The sequence below is a fragment of the Tupaia chinensis genome, unplaced genomic scaffold, assembly GCF_000334495.1.
Source record: "Tupaia chinensis unplaced genomic scaffold, TupChi_1.0 Scaffold000236_1, whole genome shotgun sequence".
Taxonomy (NCBI): domain Eukaryota; kingdom Metazoa; phylum Chordata; class Mammalia; order Scandentia; family Tupaiidae; genus Tupaia; species Tupaia belangeri.
In genome coordinates this window covers 457,093-479,967 of record NW_006159714.1, presented here as the reverse complement: position 1 = coordinate 479,967, position 22,875 = coordinate 457,093, and the positions used below count along the sequence as shown (strand labels likewise).

The 22,875-nt window shown below is 36.5% G+C and overlaps 1 pseudogene; it reads left to right on the top strand.

Moving 5' to 3' along the window:
- Positions 1–5,893: 5,893 nt before the first annotated feature.
- Positions 5,894–22,104, top strand: LOC102496521 (GSK3B-interacting protein pseudogene; annotated as a pseudogene).
- Positions 22,105–22,875: the final 771 nt, after the last annotated feature.

Below are 22,875 nucleotides of genomic sequence, written 5' to 3'. Positions count from 1 at the left end.
AAATATAAGCTTGAATGTTTTCCACAATTATGTCAAAATTCTATTCATTAAGGAACCATATATATTTCTGATTTAGAATTGGTTTATTTTACTTGGCTAATCTTAAGATTCTTAAATTTCTTCCATCTTTGCAACCAATTTGAAAACATTAAGCTCTCACAAGTTTTTATTATTATGGTTAAAAATACATAACATCGGGACCAGCAGTTGTTATAATGACTATGTTGCTGGACTCTCATGTAGTCGACCATGATTCAAGTCCTGGACCCGGTGGCTTAAACTCACAATGGGCGCGTGTGTGTGCGTGCCCAAGATCCCGAGAGAAGAATGGAGGAGAGGGGATTGAAGCGTGGCCATCCCCACAGGAGGAGATTTCTTGCTTTCTGTCTCTTGTCTCTCTCTGTCTTTCTGGTGCGCGCACGCAACCTACAGCAAAAATCTCTCCAATAAAACACCATAACATAAATTTGACCATTCTAACCAATTTTAACTATGGACATTACAGTAGCTTTGACTACATGCATATACATGTGCAGCAAAGTGTCATCAGTTTTAAACACTATCTTTTTTTAGAAGCAACTGCTAATGCTAGGCCAGAGGTGAGTGTAACTATGTTTAGAGTATAACTTGTCAACTGAATTCCTAATGCTTTTGAAGATGAATAGTCTTAGAATCTAGTTTTCCCTTTTCAAGGTTAAAGATTTATAGCCAATGTGGGAGGAGGGTCGGAAATAGGGAGGGCGAGAGGGTGGGAATCAAGGGGAAGAAGAAAGAAGCAAAACAATTAAGGGACCCAAAATAGAAAGAAATTCAATTCTAATAAGTATGGTAATATCTTTGACTGGACCAGTATACAGTGTATTTATGATGGGAAAATTAATTTGGTATGCTGTAATGATGCATAGTAATTGAATATAAAATAAATAAATAGCTGTAAATATTTAGAGGCATAATAGAATTGCTTTAAAGTTCCTCATTGAATTATGTCTCTTGGTTATGTCATTAAAGTTTCTCCTATTTTATTTGTGGAAATCTTCGACTTCATTTTCTTAGTTAAACTAGTAAACTGTGATATATTTGTGTATATATACACACACACATACATATATATGTAATATATCACACGTGATATATTACACATATATGTATATACACACATACATATATGTGTAATATATCACACGTGTGATATATTACACATATATATGTATATATGGGTGTATATGTGAATTTATACATATATATGTATATTTATCTCACATTTGATTTAAGATATTTTATCTAAATATGCCAATGAATTAAATAATCTCATATAAAATTGTATTATTTCAGTATATTGGCCAGTAAAAATTAAAAACATACATTATCTCAGAAATAAGATTCTTTTTGAAAGAGATATTTTGCTATAAGGTGCACGTGCTCTGTGCTCTCCAGAGAGACAGAGAGAAACAGAAAGCAAGAAATCACTCCCCAGGAGGAATGACCACTGCATAATCCCTTCTCCTCCATTATCCTCTCAGGATCTTGGGCACGCATGCACACAAACTAGGCATCACTTTTTAAGTCGCCAGGACCAGGACTCAAACCGCAGTTGACAATGTGGGAGTCCAGTGACATAACTATTATGCCATCTGCTGGTCCTAAGATTTGGATGAATGTGAGGCATACAAAATATAATGTTCTTAGGTTAGGGGGTATATTATTGGTCTTTCATATATTGATTTTTGTAAATATTTAAACTCTTATACCAGCTATAAAAACTAAAAGTCAGTATTATATTGAATTGTTTTTCTAACCAGGTCATTTAATGTTCATTGGCTACTCTAAGACCAACATTATACTCTACAACATAAGCCTTACTTTCAATATTTAACACATAAATAATGAAAAATATCTTCAAAACACCTCTAGTCTAGGTAATTCTAAAAAGTGCTTGGACTTTTGTCTAGAGATATTTGTGAAAGATCTATGATATTATTTGGCAGAAATGGTTTGAGGTCAAAGACAGTGAGCTTTGGATCCAGTGGCTTAAACTCACACCGGGCACATGTTCGTGCGTGCCCAAGATCCCGAGAGTAGAATAGAGGAGAAGGGATTGTGGCATGGCCATCCCTTTTGGGGAGGTGATTTCTCACTTTCTGTCTCTCTGTCTCTCTCTGTCTTTCTGGAGAGCGCTCACGCCCTAGAGCAAAAACCTCTCCAAAAAAAAAAGTAGTAAGCTTTGGCCAGAAAAGATGGTTGGGAAAAATCTTGCGGTATAAAATTTCTTCTGATCATTGCATTATGGTTATATGATTGATTAAATGGAAGATTGTAATGTAAAATAACTAGGGGATACTTAGAATATCGAGATAATTTTCATAGCTCTACTCTAAAATTTTGGAAAATATTACTATTTTTTGGTTTGAAAAGGCTTATTTCCCCTTTTTAATTTTTTTTTTTTTATAGGGCATGTATGGTGCTTGAGATTGAGATAGAAATGAGAGAGAGACAGAGAGAGAGAAAGAAAGCACCCTCCAGGTGGGAATGGCTGTGCCACTATTTCTTTTCCTCCATTCTCAAGATTTTGGGCATTCACACACACACACACACACACACACACACACACATTTGGCATGTTTTACAATCTGCTGGGACTGCACATTTGGCCATGTGAGATCCAGCTACCTTAACCACCGTGTCACCAGCTAGCCCAGGACTTAGTTACATTTAAGAAATGGTTTTGTTCAAAAACGATACCCAGGAAACCAGCAGTTAGCGTAATGGCTATGTCACTGGACTCCCAAGTAGTCGACCGCGGTTCACGTCCCAGACCCGGTGGCTTCAAACACGCCGGGCACCTGTGTGTGCGTGCCCAAGATCCTGAGAGGAGAATGGAGGAGAAGGGATTGCAGTGTGGCCATCCCCTCTGGGAGGTGATTTCTCGCTTTCTGTCTCTATGTCTCTCTCTGTCTGTCTGACGAGCGTTCGTGCCCTATAGCGAAAAACCTCTCCAAAAAAAAAAAAAAGATACCCATAACATTGAGTCATCTCCTGCCTTTGTAATTTCTAATTGAAATAAAATTGGCATAAGTGAGCAAGTTAATATTTGTATGCAATTTTCAACCTATAAAGTGAATAAAAAACAGAGTTGAATCAGGTAAATTTCTGAAAGAAATGAGGAGATCACAATTTCTCTATGTAAAATGTGGCAGTGAATTATCTAATACGCCTGTTAACAATCAACTGAAAAATACAGGCAAGGCATTCATGAGACAAAGAAATGCATTATCATCTACTGAAGATAACTTTCTAGTATGGTGAACAGGACGGGTGAGAAATGCACATGTCGGAGTATTCACCTTGTAAGCTAAGTAGCATGATTGATTGTGTAAAAGAAATAGAAATAAAAAGAAATTAGAAAGAAATCAACTGACTTGTGCATTGTCCGTACGGTGACAGCCCTCTTGTCAACAGTACATTCAGTATCAGCGTGATCAAGTCAAGGAGTCAAGAGGAAGCACCTCTTTGTTTCCTTCAGGATCATCTGGCATTTGATAGGCTTTTGGCCATTTTAGTGATAGCAGCTGTCTATTATTTGTATTGTCCCATAAAAAAGAACAGGCGCCGGCAAGTGACTTGAAGGGTAAGGTGGCTGGATCCCACATGGCAAATGACTGCTGTTCGAGTCCCGGAAAATTTAAGGAAAAAAAACCCCCAAAAACAGAAGCCTCAATTAAGGTATATCTTGAAGTCTTTCTGTTGCTTGAGAGATCTTTTATTATATGTTGCATACACCAAGAAAGTTGATATTTAACTGAAAAAAATACAAATTATAGAACAAAATAGAGAACAACTTGAAAAAATATAAAAGGAAAAGAAATGTATTTAATTGACTGAATGAAAACAATAGAGGAAATTCTAGGGTCTCCTTTCTCTTATTGTCTTGCTAAACATTTTACTTTTGACCTTTTTTAGCTAGAATTAGCATTTTGTCTCTGGGATTATAATTTACTTTTTAATCTCTTAAAAGTATATCTCTAATTCAAAAATAAATTAATTGTGACTGTATTCTAGGTGAACAAATACATTTTTAGAGGAAAAAGCCAAGGGAAGTATTTATTGTACCTGCTTAAAATAGGACATAAGAGCTGCAGGAAAATAGCTCGTTTTTTAAAACCAGAAAAACCAGTGAAGCAATTGCAGGCTCTATTGATTATCCTTGTTTGGAACAGTGATCATTAGTAAATGTTTTGGCCGAGAGACTTAAATTATAAAGCTTAGAGTTGAGCAATAAAGCTTGATTTACTGTGGAAGGCAATAGGGGATGAGGTTTTCAACAATGTGGCAGATGGAAATTGAAAAATCATTATAGTCAAGAAATGCAAAAATGTGGTTTTATGGCATTGTATCTAGCTATGGTCCCAGTTTGTGATAATGATAGAAATTCTGTATTTATTGTCCTTACAGGTTTTTAAGCATATATTTTTTTCCTATTTAACTTTTTACTCATATTCTTGCATGTCAATACAAAAATATATCCAATATATTTCTATACATACTATACATACTCATGTACATAATGCAAATTTAAGGCATTCACATTTTACTAAAAATCATTCATGTTTAACAACAAAATCAGTGGCTCTTGCCATTCTAAATATGAAATTGAAAGTGTCCTGTAGAAGAGGAGTTTTAAAATTTTCATGAAAAATACTATTAATATTAGTATCATGAAAAAAGTAAAGATTTTTAAAAGTTTGCAACACAGTAAGTTTATACTTTAAATCCCTTTTTCCATATATTTGATGTCTCTTCATGCATTATATTTTTTTCTCGAATATTCATATTTCACTATTAGAAAAAGAAGCATATTATTATCACTATGAATACTACCACCACTACTAAAAATATAATAGCAATAAAACTAAAAAACGCACACATTGATCTCCAAGAAATGTTTTTCCATTCCTTTTACTATCCTAAACCCAAAATTTAAAAGGAAAAGCGATTATGCACCAAAGCATAATCATGCCAGTCATAACCACCAATGTTCTATTGTTATAATTAGGTTTTATTGTTTTATATATGGCAAAATAAAAGGATTTTATGGTAAACTAAAGTAATTGTAACAACATAATTCTTTTTTTTTTTTTTTTGAGAGGTTTTTGCTATAGGGCGCGTGCGCTCGCCAGACAGACAGAGAGAGACAGAGAGATAGAAAGCAGGAAATCACCCCCCAGGGGGATGGCCACGCCGCAATCCCTTCTCCTCCATTCTCCTCTCAGGATCTTGGGCACGTATGCACACGCGCCCGGCGTGAGTTCAAGCCACCGGGTCCGGGACTTGAACCGCGGTCGACTACTTGGGAGTCCAGCGACATAGCCATTACGCTAACTGCTTGTCCCAAAACAACATAATTCTTATGTGAGGGAAAAAACTATTGCAAAAATGATGTACTTGATTGAGCTAAGAATAAATTATATATTTGTTATATTTGGGAATAGGAAATACACTAGTTGATCATTTATGAGTCATTGTTTAGAAAGCTCATAGTTTTCTATTTTTCCACTGAAATTTATTTTGTCCCAGCTTATTTGCATCTTAATTTTAAGTAAAAGCTACCATAAGAAATCATCAGATCTATATCAATAATTGCTTCTTTTTTCTTAATGTGTAAATATTCATAAATGTTCTAAAGTATGACAGTTTATACATGAAATATATATATATTTATATATACACACACACACACACACATATATAACTATAAAATTATCAAGTTGTAAGGAGCAAATTAGAATATATTTTTGTAATTCTGTATTGCCTTGATTATTTTTTTCCTAAGGGAAACAAGTTGCTTTTTTTCCCCTTTTAATTTAGGAAAGCATAAAAATATAATATTTAGGGAGTTATGGTTACTAATCACATCTGTGGCAGCCATCAGCTGCTTGGCTCACTGAATCAGCATATACCCATCACTACTCATTATTTGGCTGTGGATGCTCTCATTGCCCCCATAAGTAAGCACATCTCTGCTATAATAAATTTCAGTCATTGACAAGCCAGTAAAATTTATTTTATCCCATTGTTTCCATAGTATTTTATGTCAAGTTAGTGTGATAGCATAATCTGATAACCATCCTACTAATATCAGAAAGAGTAAAATATCTATGGGTATTCTGAGATGAGATTCCTTTTTTAGTAAATAGAATTTTAGATATATTTTATTCTTTGGATGTAAATTGTGAGTCCTCAGAATGAAAGTATTTTGAGATATTGCAAATAAAATGAAACACATTTAAAATACCTCTAAAGGTTTAGGTCACAGTGACACAGTAGTAACAGGACACTGTGACACTGAGGCCATACAGGAAGAAGGCCCCAGGTTCATATCCTGAGGTCTCCCTGTAGACACCACTTCCATAGGCATGCCTGTGTATCTGGCTAGCTGACACGGGGTGGGGGCTGCTGCAGAAAGATCTTGTTGAGAATGCCTTTCCTCTGTTTTTTCCTCTTTCACTCAGAAGAAATAAACAAACAAAAACAAACAAACAAAATAAAACCTGTATCTGTACTTCTTTATCTATTAGTTTTTTGTTATTTTTTTTTAAATTTGCCAGAGGACTGATGTGCTTGCTGGAGAAAGGCAGAGAGAGAGCAAGAGAGAAAGGAAAAGTGAGAAATCATTCCCCCAGGGGATAGTCACCACAATCCTTTCTTCTCCATTTCTCCTTTTGAGATTTTGAGCACTCACACATATGCCCTGAGTGTTTTTCAAGCTGCCTAGCTGGGACTCCGTACAAAGCAGAGGGAGTGGAACCCAGCCATCTTAATCACCACGCCACCAGCTAGTCCAATACATATTCTAAATGCTGCTACATATATGCCTGAAGCAATGATTAAATACGTGCAAAGTGAGGCTTTCTCAGACACCAGATTCCCAGAAAGATCCCAAGAAGAATGTGAGCGATCCATGAACACAAATAAGAATTCCATGACAGGAAAGGTGGGACCCAGGAGATACTTGAGTGCCCGTGGTGCTGTGTAGCAGAAAAAGTAAGTCCAGTAGTTAGAAGGATTTACCTCAGGAAAAACCTGCTATTTACTACCTGGCATTTTATTTACTACCATGTGTCTTCTTTTAGAAAAGAGAACTATGGCAACAACGAGACACATTTTTTTCCCCTACCCTGCTTTCTAGCATTTATGATTATCACCTCAGAATCTCACATCTCTGGAGTTCTTTGCAAGAAACCTTGAGGTGTTTATCAAACTCCTATTATAATGCAAGTTATATCAGTGTAGGACAGCTTGTTTGTTCCTGATCGTATCTCACATAAGCCCCTGCTTGTGAAGCTGGTACTTACACAGTGATGTGCTCTAGGCTGCTGGGGAAAGGAGGCAAGCGTGTGTTTGGGAACTGGGAAAATAATCTTCCCTTTCAACGTAACTAAGCAATAACCCCCACCCTTAGGTTTGAAGGACCTGTGCCATCACAGATAGGAAGGAGGAAGCAGTATTATTGTTCTTCTTTCTTTGTTATTAAAAGAGGTTCCTGGAAACAAATGCTAGAAATGTATCCATTCTCAGTTGTGGTAGAAGGAACATTACTAAATGTTAAGACTATCAATTGTGACTGTTAAACAACAAAGGAAATGCTGAGATAGGCACACCGGGAAACTCAGCTTCCTTCAGTCTCAGATTAAATTCAGAACAAACAGAACGTCTTCTCTCTGAATTGCTCATATGAAAAGATAGTTTTTCATGTTTTCTAAAAAGATTCAAGGAAACTCAGAAATGTCACTTTTTAAAAGATTGAATAGAGAGATGGGGCACCTGATCTCCAAATGAGAGACTGACAGAGGGGTGAGGTGGGAAAAAAAAAAAAAAATTCTGGAAACCAGCTTTTTAACTCTGAGTGGTATTTGCTTCTTTGAATCATTAGATTAAAATGAATATATTATATACTTCATTTAACACATAGCATGACACACAAATTTATGGAATATATATTGTTTTCTTCTAATTTTCACTAGTCTTTTCTCTTTGCCTTTCAAGCCAACTGCTTGAGCAACCACGTTAAGGAAGATGATTTTTTACATAAATTTAGAATATCTTATATAACATAATAGTATTAAGGGAACTCTGCCCCTTTAAAGATGTTATCCCGGGGACCAGCAGTTAACATAATGGCTAGGTCGCTGGACTCCCATGTAATCAACGGCAGTTCAAGTCCCGGGCCTGGTGTCTTCAACTCACACCCAGTGCATATGCGTGCGTGCCCAAGATCCCGAGAAGAGAATGGAGGAGAAGGGATTGCAGCATGGCCATCCCCCCCTGGTGGGTGATTTCTAGCTTTCTGTGTCTCTGTCTTTCTGGTGAGCACAAAAAACCTCTCAAAAAAGGGAAAAAAAAATGATGTTATCCCACTCCTGCCAGTCTTCTCTCTGGTGATTCCCGAACACACGACTCAGTTGATAGCTTTATAGCACCATTTACTTATTTTTAACTTTGCTATTGAATATGTGTGCTCGCCGGAGAGAGAAAGATGAAGACAGTAAGAAAGCACCCCCCACGGGTGGAATGGTCTTGCCACAGTCCTCTCTCCTCCATTTTTCCCCTAGGATCCTGAGAGCACACCTGGGATCATGGCTACCATGCAGTGTGTTCAATCTTAACCAGAAGGTTTTATTCAATAAAACAAACTTTAATAGTGACCTTTCCACATGGATTGTGAAACAGTTGCTTATTTTTAGCCCCTAGGCTATAGGTTACAATGTTAACAGTTGGAAAGGATATTTGTTTTCATTTTGAAGTAGAGTAATAATATAAGTAGGAAAAACAGTTTGCTAGCCTTGTGCAGTTCCACAACTTGCAATGAGTGAATCAATATGTTATAGGCCATATTGGTCTCTGGGGACAACAGGGTGCATTATGAAGGCACCATGTGGTGTTTTAGTGGAGCAGTTTCCATTAACATCAATGAAAGTTATATTACTGAAATTTCAGAATATGATGTAAAAGTATGCTTTATAGTCAATATGTTTTAAGGAGTTACAGCATGCCACAAAGAACACTTTGTCAGCTTTACTGTTACAATTTAAACCATAATGTGACATCGGTTTTAGTAAATTTTAATTTTAGTTTCTATATTTTTAGCCCAAAAGTTCAGTTGATGGTATTGATAGACAGTAAAATAAATTAAAACAAACAAACAAAAAACCAAAACCAGTAACAGGGGGTAGACAGGTTTATACTAAAAACAAATTCTGGGGGGCTGACTGGTGATGTAGGGGTTAAGAGTGCTGGACTCCCACATGGCCATCCAGGGTTTGAGTCTCAGACTTGGTGGCTTGGTTTCTCACTTTCTCTCTCTCACTGACTCTGACCGTCTCTGGTCAAATAAGATAAATAAATAAATAAATAAAGTTAAATAAAATAATTATAAAAAATAACAAAAACCAAACAAACAAAAACATAAATTCTGGTCAAAATAATTAGGTAGAGGTATGCCTTGTAAAACATCTAATGTTGCATATCATAGTAGAAATTACAAATATAGCTTAAACCAAAAAAAGCTAGGCACCTTATCTCCACTGGTGTAATTCTTTCATTTTTACATGTTATGAAAGAAACAACAGATTTAATTAAACAAAAAGTGAACTATATACTGTTCATAAGGTTTGGAAATAGGTACCACATTTGTAACAGTATGAAGAATTTTGGTTTTGTTTTGTTTTTTGTTTTTTTTTTTTTTTTTTTTTTTTAGAGAGAGACTTTTGCTATAGAGCACTGGAGCTCACCAGAGAGACAGAGAGACAGAAAGAGAGAAACTACTCCCCAGGGAGAAAGAGACAGAAAGAGAGAAACCACTCCCCACAATCCCTTCACCTCCATTCTTCTCTGGGACCTTGGGAATGAATGCACACGCGTCCACTGTGAGTTTTAAGCTGCCGGGTCCAGGATTTGAACAATGGTCAACTACATGGGAGTCCAGTGACGTAACCATTACACCATTGGCTGGTCCCACAATATGAAGAATTTTATAATTAGCAATGCAATGGGATTCACTGTGAACTTCTACTATGTCTTCTCTTTGGTTTATTCTTTCATTTTGTCAGTGAGGCAACATTTTAAGATCTGTTTCTACCCACCTTGAAGTCATTATTAAATGCTCATCAAGACATATTAGAGTCAGATTATTGATTTTTGTACAGACAGTGGGATCAGAATGCTAGAACTCTTATCCCGACCCTGACATCCTGTAACTGTCATGCTGAAGAAGTTACTTACTCTTTCTGTTCAAGTTTTCTAATTTGGAAAATGTAAGTAATAGCAGTGCCTACGTTCCAGGTAGAGAATTAAATAAGTTAATACATGTGACATGTAAAACAGTGCCTGGATAATTATAGGTGCTGATCAAATATTTATTATTATCAGTGTTATCTTATTACTTCTCTCCTGCTTTCCTTCCTCTTCCTTCTCCCTTCACAACCAAAAAATTAATAATAATGAGTTTAATCTCTTTGTGAGACTGCAACTTCAGCCATTAAAGTAACCCAGTTTTATATTTAGTGTAATTATTTCTCTGTAGGTAGCTACAAAAATGCTAGAGGTAATGCTGCTTCCAATACAGACAAGCTTATGCATGTCTGTCCCATGTGATATCTCAAAATGTTTCTCAAATATATTGTGCAAACTTCCATACATGTATGTATTTCTTGTGAATGTGGCTATGTTGGAAATGATATATAAATCTCCTTACCTCTTTTTTTAAAATTTTATTTCCAGTGGGCTTTGTGCTCATGTATTCCCATGACAGAGACAGAGACAGAGAACCCCCAAATAGAGTGGTCACACTGCAATACAGTTTCTCCCATTTTTCCATACTGTAGCACCCTGGGGGCACACAACCTTCTGAAGCCAAGACTCAGATTGTGGTTGGCTATGTAGGATCGAATTCCCCATGCCCAGCCCTAAGTGGCCAGTCTGTCTCCTTATTCCTTATGCACAATAAGATGATCCTTAGTTGGAGTGTTACCAATTGAACTGTTTCACCTCCTTAGTTTGAAGCCATTTAGCTTAGCACAATGTCCAGTGTTTTAGCATCTAACATAAGTAAATGGTACCTACTTTCTGTTTCACAGGAATTTCATTGTTTATTTTCTAATAATACAAGTAAGTTTATATGAATATCTGGTTTGTGAAACTCAGAAGAAAGAATAATACTGGGCTTGAGATTGCCTCTAAAACATCTTAATCAAGTAATAGATCATGAAACAGGTGACTAGCTCAGCTTCCTTGAGTTGTGCTGTCCTGACACAGAAGATGTAAGTAGCTGTAGGCTTTCTTAAAGGTCAAGTTGTGCCAAGCTTTTACGAAACAAGTGGAGGACAAATCTGCTATTAGCCTTTCACTGGACTGTTCTATTTACCAAAAAGTGGAAGTACCACATGCATGGGATCAGGTTATTCTTTTGTTGTTATTTTTTTTTTTCCTTGATGGTTGTCAAATTCATCATTTAAACTTGACTTTAAGTGTTATCATTGATAAAATAGCACTATGCCACTAACCTTAAATAGCAGACATATTTGTACAAGACATTTTACTGCTCTGAAAATTACCTCTATCATCATTTCTACCTTTTCTACTTCCCTTTACTATTCTAGGCTCTTGGAAGTCACAGAGGTTCACTTAGTTTATCCAGAAGATTCTACTCCTGTGTTTCCCCTCCAACTCTTAAAGCTCCCTAATGACCTCAATGAACAGAACAATTGCCTGTTAACACTCACTTTGACCTCTATCAGGCCTTGGAGTGGAAAAGAGATATAAAAGTACCTCTTTGCTGATTTTAATGGATTTTCCATTTCTCTCCCATATTTGCATGTTACAATAATTGTAATGCAATTACATTAGGAAGGATGAATCTGTTTTTCTCTTTTTTTCTTTTTCTTTTTTAATATTTTACATCTCTATTTTTTTGAAATACAAATTCATTTTTAATTTTATTATTCTATTTTTATATTACATTTAATCATATGTATCTTTACAGTGTATTACATTTCTTTTTCCAGCATGATTACCATGCATATCAGTCAAGACAAAGACATTGCTATCCACATTGTCATCGTCAAGTAGCTTTTCATTGTTTTAGATTATTATTATTATTATTTATTCTCAATTTTGTAAACATTCAATCACTATACACCGTATGGCTTGTAAAGAGAATTATACATGTACTCACCATAGAGAGAAAGAGAGGCATAGAAAAAAAGGTAGGGAGAAAACACCCCCAAGAGGTTGTCACTCTATAATCCCTTCTCACATCTCTATCCTACTGAGACTTGGGGCACACATGCACTTGTGCCTGGTATTCTCAAGTCACCAGGGCCATGACCCAAACCAAAGTCCTCCATATAAGATCCAGTTCCCTTAACCCCTAGGCTATGGGGCCAGCTCACGAGGGATGAATCTTTTATAAAGTACATGTGGTTATGAAATTTTAAAAATGCAATCATTGGGACCAATTTCAGATAAATTCGTTTTCATATTATTCATTTTTCATTTTTGTTTTTTCATTGGTTACCTGACTGCTTAATTTTGAACACTTGCAGCACAGTCATTCCATATAAGAAGATGGATTTTACTTGCATGATTTAAATCTCACTCAATGCTAATTACCAGGGAGACTCAATCCCTTTGTTTAAAATATGGTACTTCTTAAATGGAGAGGCAGTCTTTTTGGAAAGACTACCAATACATTAGCAACTGAACAGAGAATATTCACTGTGTGTTCTTCTTTTCAATTATACCACAGGGATAAAAAAAAATACAACAGCCTTATTTCCACAATCTCTATTTTTTTGAAATACAAATTCATTTTTAATTTTATTATTCTATTTTTATATTACATTTAATCATATGTATCTTTACAGTGTATTACATTTCTTTTTCCAGCATGATTACCATGCATATCAGTCAAGACAAAGACATTGCTATCCACATTGTCATCGTCAAGTAGCTTTTCATTGTTTTAGATTATTATTATTATTATTTATTCTCAATTTTGTAAACATTCAATCACTATATATCGTATGGCTTGTAAAGAGAATTATACATGTACTCACCATAGAGAGAAAGAGAGGCATAGAAAAAAAGGTAGGGAGAAAACACCCCCAAGAGGTTGTCACTCTATAATCCCTTCTCACATCTCTATCCTACTGAGACTTGGGGCACACATGCACTTGTGCCTGGTATTCTCAAGTCACCAGGGCCATGACCCAAACCAAAGTCCTCCATATAAGATCCAGTTCCCTTAACCCCTAGGCTATGGGGCCAGCTCACGAGGGATGAATCTTTTATAAAGTACATGTGGTTATGAAATTTTAAAAATGCAATCATTGGGACCAATTTCAGATAAATTCGTTTTCATATTATTCATTTTTCATTTTTGTTTTTTCATTGGTTACCTGACTGCTTAATTTTGAACACTTGCAGCACAGTCATTCCATATAAGAAGATGGATTTTACTTGCATGATTTAAATCTCACTCAATGCTAATTACCAGGGAGACTCAATCCCTTTGTTTAAAATATGGTACTTCTTAAATGGAGAGGCAGTCTTTTTGGAAAGACTACCAATACATTAGCAACTGAACAGAGAATATTCACTGTGTGTTCTTCTTTTCAATTATACCACAGGGATAAAAAAAAAATACAACAGCCTTATTTCCACAACCCAACCTAGAAAATAATGGTGCAAAACATTTCGCTCTTTGAAGACACATCTTTCGCCCAACAGTAGAGTTAGAAGCTTTTGTATCATTCAGCCAAAGATCCATTGAGCTGTTTTATGCTTCAAAGAATTGGTACAAATGCATTTTCCCCAAGGTGGGTCGCTTAGTCTTGTACCATATGATGTTACTTTGGTTTTCCAATGGAGTCCATAAAAGAGATTGATTCCTACCCCTGGTCATTTTTGCCTTTCTTACCATATGTAGGGTTGTGTAACATGAGCACTTTCCTTGGTGGCTAGTCTGATCTACTGCTTGTTGCTGGGCTCCAGAGACCTAGAAAATGAAATTGCTCCCCTAGCAAGCACCCTGCAGTTACTCAGGCTGTAACTACATAGACCTAACAAACTGCATTGCTCCCTAGGTGGCTTTCTGATGCCTCACTCCTTCTGCTGTTAGGCCTTTTGCTGCTCCGGGGATCTGAGAGATTGAACACGAACCATTCCAGTGTCATCTGATCATTGCAAAGCTGAATTATATTCTGTGTGTATCCAGAGCAATGGTTATCAAAACTCACCACAAGTTCTTCAAGGAGTGGAGTTGATCTTATCATTATCAATTAATGTGTATTGTACTTCTAGTGAGAACTAGCCAATATCTATCAGAAACAAAAATTTAATAAAGCAATGTCTATTTTTCAGTTGTAACCATTCTAAGAAAATGAGGGAAATGTATGTTTAATATTGATACATTTAAAAAATGCTTGTTGTTTTATATATTTTTAATTCAAGGCCATTTTTGTTGGTGGTTTTCTGATAATTCTTCTGATGTTTCTTGAACTACTTTGTAATTTGCTAAACAACTCCTTATGTAATCATATGAATTTGTGTTTTTTTAATAAAATAATTCTATGCAAATAATGGCACATATAATATATTTCTCAATGAAGGTGTCTATTATCTAAATATACTATTTGACAATTTGAGCTGGTTAAGATTAGGAATTGTAAGTCCAGCTGCAGTAAATTTTGATTTACTCTAATTAGTAAAGTGCTATACAATTATGCATAAAAAAAGATAGTTGGAGAACAAAATCCTTGTGTGAACCAATTTCTGTAAGGGAATAAAGATATTTAATATTCAAGAGGATAATTAGAGTGTTCATTAGTTAATTGCATAAAATTCATAACATTTCCTTATCTTTTGCCATATTAACATGGTGTTCTCTGTTTAGACTCCTGTTTCAGCCATGTTTAACTTTTTTTGAAAGAATATAAATGTGCATTTTCAAAGTTATGTTACATTGGTCAAATTCTCATTGCTTGGAGGGACTACAAGTCAAACCAGTAAGATGTATTTGCCAGGAGGGTAAGTGACTATGAATTGGAAGGAAACAAACAAAAAAAAACTATCATTAAAAATGGTAATTATTACAGAAATTAGAAAGCAATTTCTAAAGTGTATTAATGAGGACTAAACTGAGCTTCTCAGTGAGAAGCTAAGAGAGTGGAGTTGTTGGATAATGTTAGAGAAAATCCAGCATCTGACAGAAAACAGTGTCTGGCAATGGGAGTAAATATTTTGAAACATTAACTATTGATTATTTTTATCAACCTCAAAATCTTCAAAGAAGCAGACATAAGATACAGTGAATTTTTTATATTTCTCTATGATATTTTCATAAAAGTTATATTCTATTTGCTTACTATTGAAGTAAACATAGCTTCAGTTAATATCCACCTAGTTACTAGGTAGGTTGTTATGAATACTCCGTTGAGAACAGTTTCCATTAATTGGTTACCAGAAAAACAAATGTAACTATATTGATATTTGCTGATCAGTCTGAATCTTTAAAACTGATATTTTTTGTTAAATATTGTGTGAACCACTCAGAGTTAGACATTTAAGATAATCAAAAACACAACTTTTTACTTGATTTAAAAGTACATGTTATTTAGGTACAATTTTACATAATTTTTTAAAAGGCTCATTTAGGTTTAGACTTATTTTGAGACAAAATTAATAGTATGATATAGCCTAAAATTATATACAACTCAAGCATTTCTTCTGTAAGTCTTCAGCATAAACAGGATTCTGAAATCTAATGAGTAAGTCTAATAGAAAAGGACATTCCCTTGAAAAGCCCTTCCTCGCTTTTTTACTTCAGCTTGGATGCTTCCCTGGAAATGAGTACTTAATTGGTTAATTACGCTCACCACACTTCATCTGGTGGATGGGCCGCAGACTAATGTTTCCAGACTAAAAGTCTGAGCCATTCTTACTGTAATTGAAGCATTCTCCTTCAGATAAATTAAATTATAGAAGTTGTGACCTTTTAGATTTGCTTGCGAATTTGTACTTACCCCAAAATGAGGCTTTTTCTTCTGTTATAAGCCCAGTGAGAAAACAATTTTCAGACAAATAATAGTGAATGTTTAGCTCATTAAAAACTCTGCTCTTGGACTATGTGGAGAACAAGTTGTGTCAGGTACACTTGCCTTGTCTCCAAAGTGACCTTGAGTTTCCGATATTTTAATTAAAACTCATATTGCAGACTAATGCTCAAACTACTTTTATTATTTTGTATGAACATATTTTGAAAAACATGGCATTTGAAACATTATTTTAAAACATGTTTCTGCCTGTATGTGTGTGTATATGTATATATATATGTGTATATATATGTGTGTGTGTATATATATACATATATATATATATATATATATATATATATGAACATGGGTAGATAAATAACAGAGTATTTTAAGTTGTTTATTTCCACTTGTTAAAACTTATTTCCAATAAGTATCTCACAACACAAGTGTTATGCCCTAGGGATACTTACCTTCTGCCAAGAAAACCCAGCTACCAACAAATAAGCATCTCTTTCCTCTTCCCACAAGTCTTATGGACCTAATCCATCATTGCTGAAAAGTAAAGTGCAAGGTTGGAACGTGAATAATTTGGTCGACAGCAGTAGCATAACGATAATGCAATGCTCTGTGATCCTGAGGCCACATGGGAAGGTCTTAGGTTCACATCCTGCACATCCAGCACATGCATGCTAAGAATGAGCACATATCCCGTGCTCCTGCTGGCTGGACGTGGGGGTGGATCTGAGCATGAGGACCCTGTGGGACATGCTTTTCTCTCTATTTCTCTATCTTTGAGCCTGTCTCTTCCTCTCACATGTGGCAGAAATTAGTTAAACAGCATTTTAAACAAAGAAAGTGAATAATTCACATAGAATTCCTCACAGAGGGCAGTTAGCAGTGAAGAGGTACATTGAAGAAAGAGGGCCCGGAGGTCACGTGTCCTTTCCATTTCTCTTGAACAATGTCTTCTAGATAAAAAAAGGTGGCAGAAGAGTAAATGGAGTGAAGCAACATTTCACAGATGTAACTGCACGCTTCTGCTAAGAAATAAGGTGGAAAAACTATTTTTCTTAACATTCACTAGAATTATTGCTATTGTTTATTCAGTGCTTCCATGCCCTGTGGAAGTCATCCGTACAAGAGGACTCAAGGCAAGAATACAGACACACAGAAAGGAACTTAGACAGCAAAGCACTGTTATCACACCTGTCATACTGTATAACTCAAACAGCAGGGTTTTTGTGTGTGTGTGTGTGGTTGTTTGGTTTTGTTTTATTTTTTGAAAAACATGGTTTATAGTTCTAGAAAGAGTTGTGGGTTCCTATGCAGCTGACTACATTTGGAAACATCTGTGCAGGCGGACTGCTGGGAGTACTCTCCCAATGACCTGAGGATGGAAGGCGTCAGGGCTGGGCAGAGAAGGAGGTTGGGCTGCAGTGTGTCTAAGGAGGACCTCAGCTGACCAGGAAGATCTTAAATGAGACGATCCTTAATCCAGTTGGGTTAAAAAAGACTGGATGTAGAACACCATGGGACAGGGGCCTGATATTTGGCAGAGTGGATCCATATGGGATTCCCAAAGTAGGCTGACAACTGAACTGTCTTCTGGCAGTACTTCCAGCAGCTGGGAGATAATCACTTTATTTCCGAGTGGGGGGGGCAAGAACGGACTCTAGTTCTATATTGGCATGTCTTACATGAATCTGTTTCTTCTGTTAAGGGAAAAAAAATATATCTGAGATCAGTGAAACGTTAACAGGGCTTCACTGAGCATTGATCAGGAGTTCTGCTCTAGGACCAGGCAGCATTTCTGAAAGAAGCTGATTCATAACCGGAGAAAAGGAAGTGATGTGTAAATGAAGGAAGTCACATGTAAGCCAACCTGACGGGCTGCCATTGCCATTTGTCTTACATGGTCACCGTCTGAGGAACTGGCAATCTATGATGCCTATAGCATGGCTGCTGTGATTGGCTGAGGCTCTTTTGCTATAGACTACCTGTGTACACCCTTAAAATAGATGATGATTTACTTGTACATCAAGCTAAATTGCAGTTCAGTACAGGAAGACAGCTCTGGGTCAAACTTACAGTCAAGAGCAGCAGCCTGTTTCTAATTTAGTTCAGTTTAACACTCCTCTTTGCTTCTTCCAATCCACCTTGCCTTTAATTTCCAGACAGTAGTCCAATAGTTTTTAAAATTACAGTCTTTTGATTGCATTTTGAACCAAATTTTACTATTCAAACTCCATCATTTCTTTTTGTCTGCCCTTTTCCTTATTCTGATAAAAACCCTGCCCCTTGTTATTTCTTCCATAGTAAAGAATCTGTTATAAAAATAAATGTACCTGCTCACTATTTCTAGAACACAAATGCTCATTATAGGCTATTTCTGTTTAGACCTTTACTTCATAGCCATTGTCTTCTCAAACTCAGTTTGAATTTCATATATTTAATGAAGTGTTTCCATCCAGATTCCTCTGATCTTGTTTTCCCTAGCCTTAATGAGCTTACATTCTGTACCAAATGATGAAGTATTTAAATTTTGCAGTTGCATTCAGTCTTTTACTAGATGACTAGAGAGGAAAACTGTGGAGGGCAGGAATTGTCTTTTTATTTTGACATGTTTTTCCTCATAGTTGCCTGCAACCTGCTGATGAGGATGCTTAAATGAATGGTACTTATCTGGCTGAATTATGGACCTTAATTTCTAATGTCTTTGACATGGTTTAATATTATTGTCCCCTCCACTGATGTTTCAGATTACTTTATCTAATTCTCTTATACATTATAGATTTTTTGCTAGTTATGTATATACGAGTCTTATTTCTCTTAATAATTTATAAACAGTTTAAAGGAGAGGTCATCAGTATTCCCCCCCCTCCTTTTTTTTTTTTTTTTAATCTGGAGGACAAAGAAAAAAGATGGCTGGTCATCATCAACTTGTTCCTTTAATTATTGTTCTTTTGGCAGAAAATATACTCAGTCGTGGTCATCATCAAGATTGTATTGTATTTCAGAAACGTATTTTGTAAAACATAGAATACCAAGAATTATAGCCATGATTCTTCTTGAAATTGCCTTAAATATTTGCAAAGACAAAGAACACATAGATGTCCACCTGACCCTAATTAGACCAATTGTATGTTTGTCAATTAATATCCTATGCAACCACATCATTTTCTCTGTTTATATTCTTCTTTTAACGCATATCCATTAGTTTCACTTCCATGAGAGGAAGAGAAGGAGGGAGACAGTCATTCCCATCAAGATCAGGCTCCAGGAAGCTAGAATTACAGACATGCACACATGTACCTGGCTTGTACGGAGAGACTGCTGGATATAACCGCGGGGTCATATCATGTGCTTTTCGGCATCACTGGGCTTTGTATTACCACTGTGCCACCACGGCCGGTCATGCCCACTATCATTTCTTAATTGAAATCATATTGTGTAAAACTTCTCTTTTTCATATCTTAAATGTAATCATATATATATATATTTTTTTTTTACCAAATAGTGAAATTATCATGGCATCTACAAATATGTTTAAAACTCTTCTTTAGGATTTTCCTCACAAGCACTTTTAATTTTCTATTAAAGTTACGATGTTGACACAATATGTGTAATCTCATATACTACTTACATGCTGTATGAATTAGTACATCTAAGGAAAGAGAAGATAAAATGAAAAAAAAACATTCATTTTATAAAATTCATTCAATAAGATAAAGACAGATATAGAATTAACTCAATTTAATCACCAATTTATCATGATTTTTTCTATGATAGCTATAATACAAACATTAATATAAAAAGTAGGGGAAAGTACTATTACGTAATAGGAAGGTAAAAAAAAACACAACAATATCAAAAGTGGAAAGAATAATCAAATTCGGACGAACAGATGGTGCAATGGTTACACTGATGGATTCCCACAGTCAACTGTAGTTTGAGTCCCAGACCCAGAGGCTTAAAACTCACACCAGGCGCAAGTGCGTAAATGCCCCAAATTCTAGGAGGAAAGTAGGGGAGACAGGACTGAGGTGTGGTCATCCCCCCTGGGGGGTGATTCCTCGCTTTCTGTCTCACTGTCTCTGGTGAATGCACATGCCCTATAGAAAAAAATCTCCCTCAAAAAAATTATTATATTAATTCTAGTCTTTTGCCACTTGACTAAAGGCCTTACCCACATTATAAGCCTTTCGTTTTAATTTTCCTAAGTACATACTTTAATTATAAATACATACGTTAATTATCTCATATATTGAATTGTATAGCTTGAAAATTTCTGATTCTTTTTTTTCTTTCTTTTTTCTTTTCTTTTTTTTTTTTTTTTTCTTTTTTGAGAGGTTTTTGCTATAGGGTGCGTGCGCTCACCAGAAAGACAGGGACAGAGAGAAAGAAAGCAAGAAATTATTCCCCAGGGGGATGGCCACATCACGATCCTTTCTCCTCCATTCTCCTCTCGGGATCTTGGACATGCACGCACACACGCCCTGTGAGAGTTTAAGCCACCGAGTCCGGGATTTGAACTGTGGTCAACTACATGGGAGTTCAGTGACACAGCCATTATGCTAACTGCTGGTCCTGAAAATTGCTGATTCTGTACAATGAGACATGTTTTTAAACTTTCCCTTCAGATAAACATTACAAAACCATCACCTAACTCATCGTCATGAGATACGAGACATGTACCCAGAGTTAATACCTAGGCAAATTATCTGAGACTTCGACTTCCTGCACAGAGAATAAGGGAACACAACGTAACCTGTAGCACATCTAAGGGAGATGGTAGACTTGACCCTGTTTACAATTTTCACTCCTGCTTGTAATCATGTCCTTTACCATGTAATTTTGTGTCGCCCTTTCCAAATGGTCTTGGTCGATGGACTGGCTTTGACCAATGAAGTAAGACCAGCATGATGTTTTCCTGGATCTCAGCCAGCACCTCTGGAATGCTTCTCTTTATTCTCCAGTACATCTTTCATTGCCATGGGGAATGCTCTGGCTGCCACTGGAAGCTGACAGACAAGAAGAGCTAAGTTGTTCCAACTTTCCCAGGAGATGCTCAGGTGCGTAAGTCACCTGTTTCAACCTGTACGACCTCCCATTCCTAGCTCCCTTTGTCGTTAACCCACAGAATCATAACATTAGATGCTTAGGGGTGTACACCAGAGCAATTTTGTGACTGTTATGTAACATTGTGGCAGTGAATCCTCGTCCAATGCTATAGAGAAAGGTTTGGATCATTTATTTATCATTTTAGGGGCCATGACATAGGTTCCAGCATAACCAAAGTACTATGGAATATATACATTGAAGTATCCACCTATACTTCTTTAGCATTTCTAATATTTCATGTCTTCTATGTATGCATTCTTTGATTGAAAAAACAGAGATTTATTTGTGATATTTTACTCAAGTCTCAGAGGACTCCTCTAAGAGCTTAAATTTTAGGGTTGTATCCAATTTTCTTTACCACATAGTCCCACCATAATGGAAAACTATGTACTTTTCATATTTTAGGTTGAGAGCTAAAGATTTATCCAAAGTTTAAGTAAGTTTTGTAGTCTCCTTTGAAGGAAGAGAAGGGTGCTGGGCTCGTGCAAAATGGAAACAGACTAACCCCCTGGAACTAAGCAGTATGTCAGTATTTGAAGAAGGTTCAGAGATTAATGATTTTGAAGGAACTGATATGAAAGACAGGCTGAAGCTGAAGCAGTCGTAAATGTGCTCTCTGCTGTTCACACATTGGTCTAGAAAACCCTGTGCCATGCAGGGGAAGTGGCCGATCTCTATGAGGAAACAAAAGAAAGGAAAATACTGCTGCGATTCTCTCAAGCAGGGTTTAAGGTGCTAAGTTACACTTTTCACCCAGTGAATGATTATTTGTGGACTCTGTAACATGAAACAGTCTGCACTCCCTGTTGGATATGCTCAGCCCTGCCTACCGGGGAGCATTTGGAAAGGCCTCCTGCAAAGACGGGATGCTTTGAAAAGGGGCATACAGTCATGACCAAGCTTCTTCCTTTCAGAGGGGGCATGCTCTGGTACTGAATGTTTACATAAAGCTTGAAATTATTGTATATGGTCATAGTCAAAAATGCATCTTTGGGGAACCAGCGGTTAGCGTAATGGCTATGTCGCTGGACTCCCACGTAGTTGACCGCGGTTCGCGTCTCGGACCCGGTGGCTTAAATCTCACGCCGGGCGTGCGTGCGTGCGTGCCCAAGATCCCGAGAGGAGAATGGAGGAGAAGGGATTGCGGCGTGACCATCCCCCCTGGGGGGTGATTTCTCGCTTTCTGTCTCTATGTCTCTGTCTGGCTGGCGAGTGCACGCGCCCTATAGCAAAAACCTCTGCAAAAAAAAAAAAAAAATGCATCTTTGGTTCTGTGTCTCTATTACTTGCTTTCAGTTTAGGCTTTTGACTCAGACATTGCTGATGAATGAACTGCCCTAGTTTCTGATTCCTTAAGGGCATTCCAAGACCACTGTTACCACTCTGTCATTAAAGCATTCACATTGCTTCATATACTGTCTTTGCATTTCTCTTATTACTTCAATGCTTCTAGAACTCTCTATTATATAAGAAACTTTGGGTTTGCACAGTACTATAGAAATTTGAATTACCTAAGTTTATACTGATCCACTCTGCTTCTTCAGTCTGCTAACTCAGAGGCTTACTGCTAGCTTGGACTGACTTTGTAGTACTTACTAGCTACTAACTACTAGCCTTATTGGAAACAAATTATCAACTAGTTTTCCCTGAACAAAGTTTGAAATTC